The sequence below is a fragment of the Sorex fumeus genome, unplaced genomic scaffold (assembly GCF_029834395.1).
Source record: "Sorex fumeus unplaced genomic scaffold, SorFum_2.1 ptg000024l, whole genome shotgun sequence".
NCBI lineage: Eukaryota > Metazoa > Chordata > Mammalia > Eulipotyphla > Soricidae > Sorex > Sorex fumeus.
In genome coordinates, this window is record NW_026606081.1 from 39,836,962 (window position 1) to 39,849,228 (window position 12,267).

Genomic DNA, 12,267 nt, shown 5'->3' on the forward strand with positions numbered 1-12,267 from the left:
AATGCCCTACCGCTGTGCTATCGCTCCGATTCCTCCACCCCTCTCAGAAAGCCTGGCAAGCTACCGAGAGTATTCGATATGCCAAACACAGTAACAACAAAGTCTCCAATGGAGACGTTACTGGGCCCGCTCGAGAGGACCCTAACTGAAAATATAATGATAGATAAAATAATGGAACATCTAGTCTGGTGAAGTGAGAAAATCACCTAGCAAATCATAGACAAGCAATCACAATCACAACCATCCTGTTATTCGTCGATTGCCTCAAGCAGGCCCCAGTAACTCTCCTTTATCCTAACCCTGAGATTTTTAAGAAAGTGCCATATTCAAGGCTCTTTAGGAGAATGAGACCCATACTGTTTTCCAAAAGGGTTGGACCAGCCGGCATTCCCACCAGCAGTGAAGGAGGGTCCCTTTCTCGCCACATCCGCGCCAGCATTGGTTGCTTTTGTTCTTGTGGATGTGGGCCAGTCTCTGTGGTGTGAAATGATATCTCATTGTGGTTTTGATCTGCATCTCTCTGATGATTAGTGATGTAGAGCATTTTCTCATGTGCCTTTTTGCCATTCGAATTTCTTCTTTGCAAAAGTTTCTGTTCATTTCCTCACCCCATTTTTTGATGGGGTTGGATGTTTTCTTCTTGTGGAGTTTAACCAGTACCTTGTATATCCTTGATATCAACCCCTTGTCGGATGTGTATTTGGTGAATATCCTTTCCCATTCTGTAGGCTGTCTTTGTATTTTGGTCACTGTTTCTTTGGAGGTGCAGAAGCTTCTTAGTTTAAGATAGTCCCATTTGTCTATCTCTGTTTTCACTTGCTCGGCCAGTGGCATCACATCTTTGAAGATACCATTAGCTTCAATATCATGGAGAGTTTTGCCGACTTTGTCTTCAATAAACATTATGGATTCTGATCAGATGTTGAGGTCATAAATCCATTTGATCTTACTTTTGTGCATGGCATTAGGCAGACATCTGAGCCCACTTTTTTGCATGTAGCCGTCCAATTTTGCCAGCACAGTTTATTAAAGAGGATTTCCCTGCTCCATTTCACTTTTCTTGCCCCCTTATCAAAGATTAGATGATTATATGTTTGGGAGGAAATGTCAGCATATTCAACTCTGTTCCATTGGTCTGCAGCTCTGCTTTTGTTCTAATACCATGCTGTTTTAATTATTACTGCCTTGTAGTAGAGTTTGAAGTTAGGGAGGTTGATTCCTCCCATTTTCTTTTTCCCAAGAATTGCTTTAGCTCTTCGTGGGGGCTTATTGTTCCATATAAATTTCAGGAGTGTTTGCTCCATTTCTTTGAAGAATGTCATGGGTATCCTTATAGGGATTGCATTGAATTTGTACAGTGCTTTGGGAAGTATTGCCATTTTGATGATGTTGATTCTCCCCATCCATGAACAGGGGATATTTTTCCATTTCCTCGTGTCCTCTTTTATTTCCTGAAGTAGCGTTTTGTAGTTTTCTTTGTACAGATCCTTTACTTCCTTAGTTAAGCTGATTCCTAGATACTTGATTTTCTGGGGCACAATTGTGAATGGGATTGTTTTCTTGATATCACCTTCTTCTCTTTCACTATTTACATATAGGAATGCCATGGATTTTTGGGTATTGTTTTTATAGCCTGCCACTTTACTATACAAGCCTATTGTTTCTAGGAGTTTCTTGGTAGAGGTTTTAGGGTTCTCTAAGTATAGTATCATGTCATCTGCGAATAGTGAGAGCTTAATTTCTTCTTTCCCTATCTGGATGCCCTTAATATCTTTTTCTTGCCTAAACGCTATTGCAAGTACTTCCAGTACTATATTGAACAGTAGTGGAGAGAGTGGGCATCCTTGTCTCGTCCCTGACCTTAGGGGGAAGGGTCTCAGTTTTTCCCCATTGAGGATGATGTTTGCTGTAGGTTTGTGGCTTTAATTATATTGAGGAAAGTCCCCTCTATCCCCATTTTGGCAAGGGTTTTCATCATAAAGGGGTGCTGGATCTTGTCAAATGCTTTCTCTGCGTCTATTGATATGATCATATGGTTTTTATCTTTTCTTTTGTTGATATGATGGATTATGTTGATTGATTTCCAAATGTTGAACCATCCTTGCATCCCTGGGATGAATCCCACTTGGTCATGATGTACAATCCTTTTGATGAGTTGTTGTATTCTATTGGCTAGTATTTTGTTGAGAATCTTCGCATCCGTGTTCATCAGGGATATTGGCCTGTAGTTTTCTTTTCTTGCAGTGTCTTTGTTTCCTTTTGGTATTAGAGAGATATGGGCTTCATAGAAGCTGTTTGGGAGAGTTTCTGTTTTTTCAATTTCCTGGAAAAGCTTGAGAAGAACTGGCAATAGGTCCTCTTTAAATGTTTGGAAAAATTCGCTAGTAAATCCGTCTGGGCCTGGGTTTTTGTTTTTGGGAAGACTTTTGATTACAGTTTCAATTTCCTTGATGTGAATAGGTCTATTCAGGTACTCTGTATCTTCTTGATTCAGCTTTGGGAGATGGTAGGAATCCAGGAATTTATCCATTTCTTCCAGGTTCTCGTGTTTCGTGGCATACAGACTTTCAAAGTAGTCTCTGATGATCTCTTGAATTTCTTTAGTTTCTGTTGTGACATCCCCATTCTTATTTCTGATTCGATTTATTAGGGTTCTCTCTCTCTGTTTCTTTGTGAGTGTTGCTAGTGGTTTATCTATCTTATTTATTTTCTCGAAGAACCAGCTCTTGGTTTCATTGATCTTTCGGATTGTTTCTTTGTTTTCCATGTCGTTGATTTCTGCTCTAAGTTTTATGATCTCTTTCCTTCTGCCCGATTTAGGCTCTTTCTGTTGATCCTTTTCTAAGGTCTTGAGCTGTGAGGTCAAATTGTTTATGTGCATCGTTTCTATCGACTTAAGATATGCTTGCAGAGCTATAAATTTTCCCCTTAATACAGCTTTCGCTGCATCCCATAAGTTCTGGTAGTTTGTGTCTTCATTCTCATTTGTTTCCAGGTATCTTTTGATTTCATCCTTGACTTCGTTCCTGACCCACTCGTTGTTCAGCATCGAGTTGTTTAATTTCCAGGTGTTTGATTTGGTTCTCCGTGTCTTTGTGTGATTCACTTCTATCCTCAGTGCATCATGGTCTGAAAAGATGGCTGATACTATTTCTATCTTCCTGATTCTGATGAGGTATGTTTTGTGTCCTAGCACATGGTCTATTTTGGAAAATGTTCCGTGCGCGCTGGAGAAGAATGTGTATTCTTTATTTTTGGGGTGCAAAGCCCTGTATAAGGCCATAAGCCCTTTCTCTTCTATTACTTCTTTCAAAGCCAATAATTCCTTGCTGGGTTTTGTTCTTGTTGATCTATCCAGAGGTGATAAGGTGATGTTGAAGTCTCCAAGTACTATTGTGTTGGTAGTGATGTCCTCCTTAAGATCTGCTAGGAGTTGTTTTAAATATTTAGCTGTTTCCTGTTAGAAAAGATGAAGTCATGAAATTTACATACGAGTGGTACAATATGGAAAGTATCATGCTAAGCGAAATGAGTCAGAAAGAGAGGGATAGACATAGAAAGATTGCATTCATCTGGGGGATATAAAGTAACAAAATATGAGATTAATACCCAAGAATAGCTGAGATCAGCACCAGGAGCATTACTCCATAACTTAGAGGCCAGCCGGGTATTCTAGAGGAAAGGGCAGTTCAGATAGAGAAGGGAGCACCAAATAAAGGGTGTTTGGAGGATCCTCCCAGGAGGGGAGATGCATGTCGAAAGCAGACTACGGACTGAACATGTTTGCCACTCAATGCCTCTTTTGCAGACCACAACACCCAAAAGGAGAGAGAGAACACAGGGGATTGCCCTGCCACAGAGGCGGGGGGATGGGGGGATGGGGGTGGGGGGGATATTATCCATGGTGGTGGAAAATGGGCACTGGTGGAGGGATGGGTATCTGATCATTGTATAATCGAAACCAAAGCACAAAAAATTGTAAATCTACAACTGTACCTCATGGTGTTTCACTAATAAAAAAAAATATTTAGCTGTTCCCTCATTAGGTGCATATACATTTAAGAGTGTGATTTCTTCTTGTTGTACGTATCCCTTGATGAAGAGAAAATAGCCTTCACTGTCTCTTCTAATCTTTTTCAAGGTGAAATTAATGTTGTCGGATACTAGTATGGCCACCCCAGCTTTTTTGAGGGAGTTGTGTGCTTGCAGGATTGTTTTCCATCCTTTGACTTTGAGTCTGTGTTTGCTCTGGCTGTTGAGATGAGTTTCTTGTAGGCAGCAGAATGTTGGGTTCTGTCTCTGTATCCATTTTGCCACTCTGTGTCTCTTCAATGGTGAATTTAGACCGTTAACATTGAGAGAGAGAATGGTTATGGGGTTTTGTGTCATCTTTCTGTGCGGGTGTGTTGTGGTTGTAGGGTTTGTCTTTTCTTATAGTAGCCCCTTTAGGCCTTGCTTTAGGTTTGGGTTTGAGTCTATGAAGTTCCTGAGCTGCTGTTTATCTATAAAATAGTGTACCATTCCTTCGATTTTGAGGGAGAGTTTAGCCAGATATACTTGGTGAAGCATTCATTTCAGTGAGTTTTTTGACTATATCTAGCCACTGCCTTCGGGCTTGTAGGGTTTCCTCTGATAGGTCTGCTGTGAATCTAAGGGATGCTCCTTTGTATGTGATTTCCTTCTTTGCTCTTGCTGCTTGCAGTATTGTGTCTCTATCAGCAGTATCGATCATTCTAACTATGATATGTCTTGGAGTGTTTTTGTTGGGGTCTCTTTTAGCTGGCACCCTTCGGGCTCCTTGAACCTGAATGGCTGCATTGTGCAGCTCTGGGAAGTTTTCAGCAATGATTTGTTTGACAGTGTTTTTTGGGGGGTATTGTTTCCCTGAGCTTCAGGTAGCCCCATGATTCTAATATTGTTCCTCTTGGAATCATCTGCTAGGACTCTGGTTCTCTGTAGAGTCATTTTGAGGTCCCTTGCCACTGTTTGTTGTTGCGTGTTGGCTTGGTGCAGCTGATCTTCCAGCTCACTGATTCTCTCTTCAGCTTCGGTCATTCTATTTTTAAGAGAAGAAACTGAGTTTCTCATTTCATCTATGGAATCTTTTAATCGTGACATTTCTGCTCTCATTTCTTCTCGTAATTTGTCGATTTTTTCTGTAGTGTTACTGGCTGTCTGTCTGACTGTTTCATTGAGTTGATTGAACATCTTCATGACTTCGTATCTGAATTCTATGTCAGAGAGGTCCCTTAGGTGAGCTGTATTGACGAAATGTTCTAGATTGTTTCTGTTGTTCTCCCCTTGTGTTGGGGATTTTCTTTGTTTCTTCATATTGCTGAGTAGGTTGGGGACTAGATTCCTTGGGGACTAGGTTCCTTAGTATGGGAAAACAACCTGCAGCCGCTAACGCGGAAATTAAGCCACGCCCTCTTTGAGGCCACGCCCACTTTTGAGGAGGCCACGCCTCTACGGAACCCTGGGTTTGGGATGAGATGGGCGCCACGAGAACCATCATTGTTACTCGTATTTGGCATATTGGGTACGCCACAAGGAGTTTGTCAGACTCTGCCATGTGGGGAGGTTACATTCGGTAGCCTGCCAGTATGTCCAAACTAAGAATGAAATAATAAAATGTCGCGCGGCAGCGAATGTGGCCGCACGCTTCAGGGAGCTGGGTTTTATAGTCTCTGAGTCTTGGCCATTGATGGGATTACACGATGCCAGGGGCCAGTTGGTGGGTGTGACCCCCGCCTACTGGAATTTGGAGGATCTGGGTGGAGAATGCTCAGCCCCGATCCGAGTAGGCTTGGAGATCTCAACCCCGAGACCCGCGTGCCTTTGTTCCTCTGCCGGTACCTTCATGTGTGTGGAAAGTGGTCTCAGCATGGTGATGGCTGGTTCTGGAGGCACGCGGGTCCTGGGGCTGAGATCTCCAAACCTACTCAGATCGGGGCTGAGCATCCTCCACCCAGATCCTCCAAATTCCAAGTAGGCGGGGGTCACGCCCACCAACTGGCCCCCTGGCGCCGTGTAATCCCATCAATGGCCAAGACTCAGAGACTATAAAACCCAGCTCCCAGAAGAGAACAACGCAGAGTCTCCTACCCCCACACCTGGCTGTCCTCGCCAGGGCCCCTTGGAGGGGAGCAGGTTGAGTTTTCCTCCCCGCCCTGACCAGGGCTCTGGCAGCTGAAGACATAGACTAGTACAAGTAAATAATTTTTTACAATTGTCATAAGTACTACCTCCGAAATTGTGTGCTTTCGGGACTCTGAACTGGTCACACATTATAGCTCCAACAAGTTGAGTACTGCTTGTCATATATATAAACTGCTTACAAAAAGTATGCTAACTCAGTAAATAAAGTATGTGAAAGGGACATACAGGATGGAGAGGCATTATAAAACAGAGGCCCTAACTAAATAAATCCAGGGATTCCATTGTGAGGTTGAAGGTTCAACATGGAAAATAAATAAGGAATAGGAAGAAAGTAGAGGGAGAAAGGAAGAGAGAGAGAGAGAGAGAGAGAGAGAAAGAGAGAAAGAGAGAGAAGTTACAAAAAAAGAATTGCTTTTACAAAGAACCATTTTTGTAATAAGTCTTGAGGAAATGTAAGGCTTTCTATGGAATTAAAAATGGCCAAAGGCGGTGGGGACTGTGGAGATGGGCAAGAGTATTTAGAGACAATCAAGTCAAAACCAGAAAACAAAGGTACCTAATGCAAACTGCAACTTTACCCTTTATCCTAGCAGTATGGAAGACAACTGAAATATTTTTGTGTAGTTAGATTAGATTAAAGATTAAAGGCCATCCCGTTGATCATCAATTTGCTCGAGCGGGCCCAGTAACGTCTCCATTGGAGACTTTGTTGTTACTGTGTCTGGCATATTGAATACTCTCGGTAGCTTGCCGGGCTCTCCGAGAGGGGTGGAGGAATTGAACTCGGGTCGGCCATGTTGGCTGCGTGCAAGGCAGACGCCCTACCCGCTGTGCTATCGCTCCAGCCCTCTTTGTGTAGTTACTCATGATAAACTCAATTCATGTTTTAATTGTTTATGCTGGCAACAAATAGAAGCAAGTTCTAGGGTTCTATCACTTTTAATTACTGAATCTATCATTTTCAAAACTCTGGACCAAAATTTCCTGAGTTTGTTTAGTAGAATAGGGAAAATCATTTTCTGATGAAAGGAATTTTAAGAATAAGATGTAGACCTTAGTGAGAAGGCACAAAATTTGCATTCACTGGAGAGCTAAGTAGTAGGCAGAATCCTAAAATGACTCTTTCTTAGTTTACTGCCACAATTATCTATCCATGCCGGGGAAAAGAAATTTACCAAATCTAAGTTTACTGATAAGTTGCCAAGATAGAATGAGAATCCTGATGGGCACAACCTAATCATATGAGGTCTTTAAACAGAAGAGATTTCTTCCAGGTTGGCCCAAAAAGTCATTGTAATTTTAAGCAGGTAAAGGCCTCCACATAAGTGTGAGAGGTACAACCACACCAAAAAATTTAAAGAAAAGACACAGTGACAGTCACAGAGTTTACTGGTAGCCTTGCAAGACTGTGTGTTTGGTATGTAGGCACACCCAAAGTGGTTGTGACAAGCATTTAATTGCCTAGTATAAAATTCCTCCTTCCTCCATTCCTCATTGGCTGAACTCTAGAATGAACCATCTTCCCAGATGCCATCTAAGTTTTATTTTTCCGATTGGGCAATTTGAATGCATGCACTCCTTGGGATTGCTTGGGTCTTTAGAAGTCAGCTTTTTCTGTCTATATCCCTTGTTGTTCTCATGTAGAGGGGAAAGCTTTTCAGGGTATATGCTCTCCTGCACATGTACAGTCATTCTTCTCTCGTTATACAGGCTCACTGCTCGAAATTTTCTATTCAGTATAAAATGGTTTGTCTTGAAAATGGGGCCACTATTGACTTTATTTCTAACATAAGGGAGGTGATCAGTATTAATGGGAGAGGGTTCTTGAAGCATGTTAACAAGTACCTCTCAGAACAATCCTTGGTCACCATTCAGCAAGAAAATGAAATGGTGGGGGGGCTGGAGTGACAGCACAGTGGGTAGGGTGTTTGCCCTGTACGTGACTGACCTGGATTCGATTCCCAGAATCCCATATGGTCCCCTGAGCACCTCCAGGAGTAATTCCTGAGTGCAGAGCCAGGAGTAAACCCTGTGCATCACTGGATGTGACACAAAAATAAAGGAGGGGGAGGGGGAGGAGGAGGGGGTTTACAATATTACAACTTTTAGGAATTGAATTCTTCCAATAACCTAAATTAGCTAAACTAGCATGCTGAGTGAAGTTTGTCAGAAGGAGAAGGACAGCTGTAGCAGCATCTCCTCATATCTGAGATGTCTTGGAAGAAGCACAGTAAGGAAACAGCAAATGTCCAAGAGCATCAGAAGCTGAGAATTGTCCTATCCAATTGTATGAAGGCCAGACCCCACTCATTTAGTGACGTTCCTGTTTCACAAAACTCACTCTAACAACTTTGTGATTATCTGAGGTTTAAAAAAAATCATAAAGAAGGTAGAAAAGTCCAGTCTTAATTATTTTGGCCCAAAGATGATGTTTATCAGTTTTGTTCATAATCTACTAGCAAGCAATTGAAATAGTTACAAAAATGTTTGCATTTAAGAAATATTTACATGTTACCCCATGTAAATATAGTCATGCACCCATAAGTACTTCTCAAAATCAGACCTCATATGTGATAATTGCTCAAACAGACTAGTAGTAGTCTAGGTGTGTAGTAGTCTATCTGAATAGGTCTATGTCATTGCATGCTGTGATATTCACACAATGGTGAAATTGCCTAATCCCTCAGAACATTGCTTCATCACTAAGCTATGCAAGACCATATAAAAGGAATGGCAAATTACAAACTTCAATATAAAAGAAATGAGCAAGGAAATTGGTGAGTCTTAGAACTGTAGCTCTCCCAATAAAATAAGATAAAATCTATGAACGGGACACACATTTTTGCTCTCCGTGTTAGCAGTTCATATTCAACATGAATTTGCAAATAGGTAATTCCAATGACAATTACTGTATAATAAAGCAGTGAAACACCTATAGGCATAAGGCAACCAGTAGACTGAACTCATGGATTGTATCAGCTCCAAATTTAAGAAAAGGTGCAAAGTATTTGTATTTGCATTTCTGCTTTATAATACATGGAATCTCAGCTGGGGGTAGTGCAACCACTAGGAGCAAGCATCAGCTTGAGGAATCTTCATTCATATCATACAATTGATATAAACTGTCAGAAAACAAGAGACTGCTGATCTAAGTATCACACACAGCTTCTCATATAGGCTGTAGAGTCTCATATTCCTGAGGAGTCAGATATCTCTCATGGAAGCTCAGAATTACCACAAAAGTGAATACCCCTGTGGGTAGGTGGAAGCTATATAGCTCTTTAGGATCTAGCTTCTGTTATTTTTATGTATTGTTCTACCAGCTAAGAAGTCACAAGCTGACCCATATTCAAGGAAAGAAGACATAGACCTGCATGCCAAGAGCAGAAAATAAAGACCACATGGAAGATCAGCATGTGCAGTGGTAGATGCTGTGGTGACTGGTTTGGGAAAATAGGATATCCCATCGAGCTATCTTAGAATCTCTGAATATCAGTGTTTGAAAGACTGGGTACTTTATAGAACAGGAACCAGCAAACTATGCCCACTAGCTGTATTCCTAAATAAAGTTCTACTAAAAATCCAGCCATGCCTTTTTGCTTAGCAGAGTAACCTTTAGATGCAAGACAGACCATATGGTCTGAAAAGCTTAAAATCTTTGTTCTGGGGCTGGAGCGATAGCACAGCGGGTAGTGCCTTTGCCCTTGCACGCAGCCAACATGGCCGACACAGGTTCGATTCCCCGCATCCCATGTGGTCCCCCGAGCACCGCCAGGAGCAATTCCTGAGTGTATGAGTCAGGAGTAACCCCTGGGCATCGCCGGGTGTGACCCAAAAGCCAAAAAAAAATCTTTGTTCTACCTTCATTGACAAAGTTTGTAGATAAAATATTGATTTATAATATTAGTACTGGGGATACAGACCTTTCTTATAGAGCTGACCAGTACTATGACTTTGGGAAAGTTACTATCTCCCTAGATTGCCTTTCCCCACTTACGTTATTAGCAAAAGAATAAAATCTGTCATTGGAGCATTAAATGAAAAAGGGCATAGTGAACATTGATAAATGCTAGCTCGTGTTATTAGAATCACCCTAAAATATCTTCTAGCTTGAATGACTATCCAAAATGTTATGCTTGTCCCCAAAGTGTCATCGACTTACTATAGATTTCAATACATCTAGTGGCACAGGAGTCCTATACTTTATCTTTAGTCATTCTGTCTACTAGAAAATTTATTTTTTTTCTACTGAATTAAAATATCTCTCTGTGTCTCCATCCTACTAACCCTAGGACTATCCCCTAATATTCTTCTATAGAACTCTCTACCACATTTTGAGTTCTATCAAATATTTTAAATAAGCTTCACTGTACCTTATCAAGACTACATCTCTACATCCTACAATTATTTATTTTGACAGTTTGTATACCTTTCACACAGCCATTTTCTTAAGCAAAAAAAAATTTTTTTCTGGCAAATTCCAGAAATTGCCTAAGATTTCAGACATATAACACCCTTAATCCCTGACTGATCCATCTTATGTTGGTTATGTATGTTCTGTGTAACTAGGTTTCTTTCCAAACCATTCTGCACTAGAAGAGTTATTTTTTTAAGATCTTAGACTAGGACCTTATTTTTTTGTGTTTATTCTTACATTTTTGGCCTCTGAAATTTTTCTGGCAGTTTGTAATTGCAGTTTAGACTGTTCACTTCACTATCAACTTTATATCAACCAGACATACATCTATCATCTTGGTATAAACATTAATAAATATCTCACCGACTTGAAATTGGCACCATGAGTTTTTCTAAATTCATTAAAAGCAACTATTATTTTCATAATTAATTTGTGCTTCCATTTGCCCTAAAAATTATTTATTCACCAATCTCACTCCTCTTAGTGAAAGAAGAATTAGAAGCAAATATAAGTGAAGAGATAAACATTCCCTTTCTCTTTCACAATCACATTTTAAAACTAGCTGTGCATCTTTATTAGCCAGAATTCTCCAGAGAACCCGTCAAGAAAGAGAGACAGAGGGAGATAGACAGAGAGGTGGAGAAGAGAGATTAATTTCAAGGAGTTGGCTCAACATTATTGTGGGTAGCACTACAGCACTGTCCTCCGATTGTTCATCGATTTGCTTGAGTGGGCAGCAGTAACGTCTCCATTGTGAGACTTGTTACTGTTTTGGGCATATCAAATACGCTATGGGGAGCTTGCTGGGATCTACACTACAGGCAGGATACTCTTGGTAGCTTGCCAGGCTCTCCGAGAGGGACAAAGAAATCGAACCTGGGTGGTCGGCCGTGTGCAAGGCAAATGCCCTACCGCTCCACATAGCATGTGGGTAGCTTGATAAAGCCAAAATATTCAAGTTAGGCTAAAAACCAAAGGAAAAGATGCAATTCAAATGCCAAGGAGTCAGCTGGAAAAATTTCTTTTTGCCTTGCAAATGTCAGTCCTTGTTATTAAGACCCACATCTGACTGAATAATGATCATCTGCGTTGTTCAGGTTAATCTGCTACATCATAATTTCCACCAATTAAAATATCAGTCCCACCCAAAAACTAAAAAACTCAGAGCAATACAGAGCAATGTTTGACCAATATCTGGGCACCGTGGTATGACCAAGTCAAATACACAAAACCATCACAGTATCCGGCTCTTTTTAACTTTTTTCTTGCAATGAAAATAGTATCTATAAAGACTGGATTTATGTTTTAGTGATTAGTCACTTTATATTCGTCACTTATATTCTATAAGTCATGATTGAACAGGAGTCAGTTTGAGTAGGTGGCCATGGTAAAAGGGAGCCAATTAATTTGTGTTACTATATTTAAGCACAGAATCTTAACACATACCTTGATTTTTTTTTCCTAAGTCCACATCACTAACCAATTATTTCAGTGCCTAAGAAAAGATCAGAGTTGGGAAAAAATTATAATGAACCTATGATTTTTAAAACTCTCCTGAAAATTTCAGAATCTAGGCAAGAAAATATGGATGTAACTGGGTTTTTTATATTCATATTCTGTTCATCTATTTTAGGAATTCCATTTTTATATTTTAAATTTGAAATTGACATTGAAGTTCAAATGTACTTTCT

General features: G+C 40.5%; 1 protein-coding gene across 3 annotated transcripts in view; it reads left to right on the plus strand.

The window, feature by feature from the left end:
* The window catches only part of GALNTL6 (polypeptide N-acetylgalactosaminyltransferase like 6), a 1,198,528-nt gene that overhangs the window by 1,081,565 nt on the left and 104,696 nt on the right, over positions 1–12,267 (plus strand). The window lies entirely within an intron of this gene.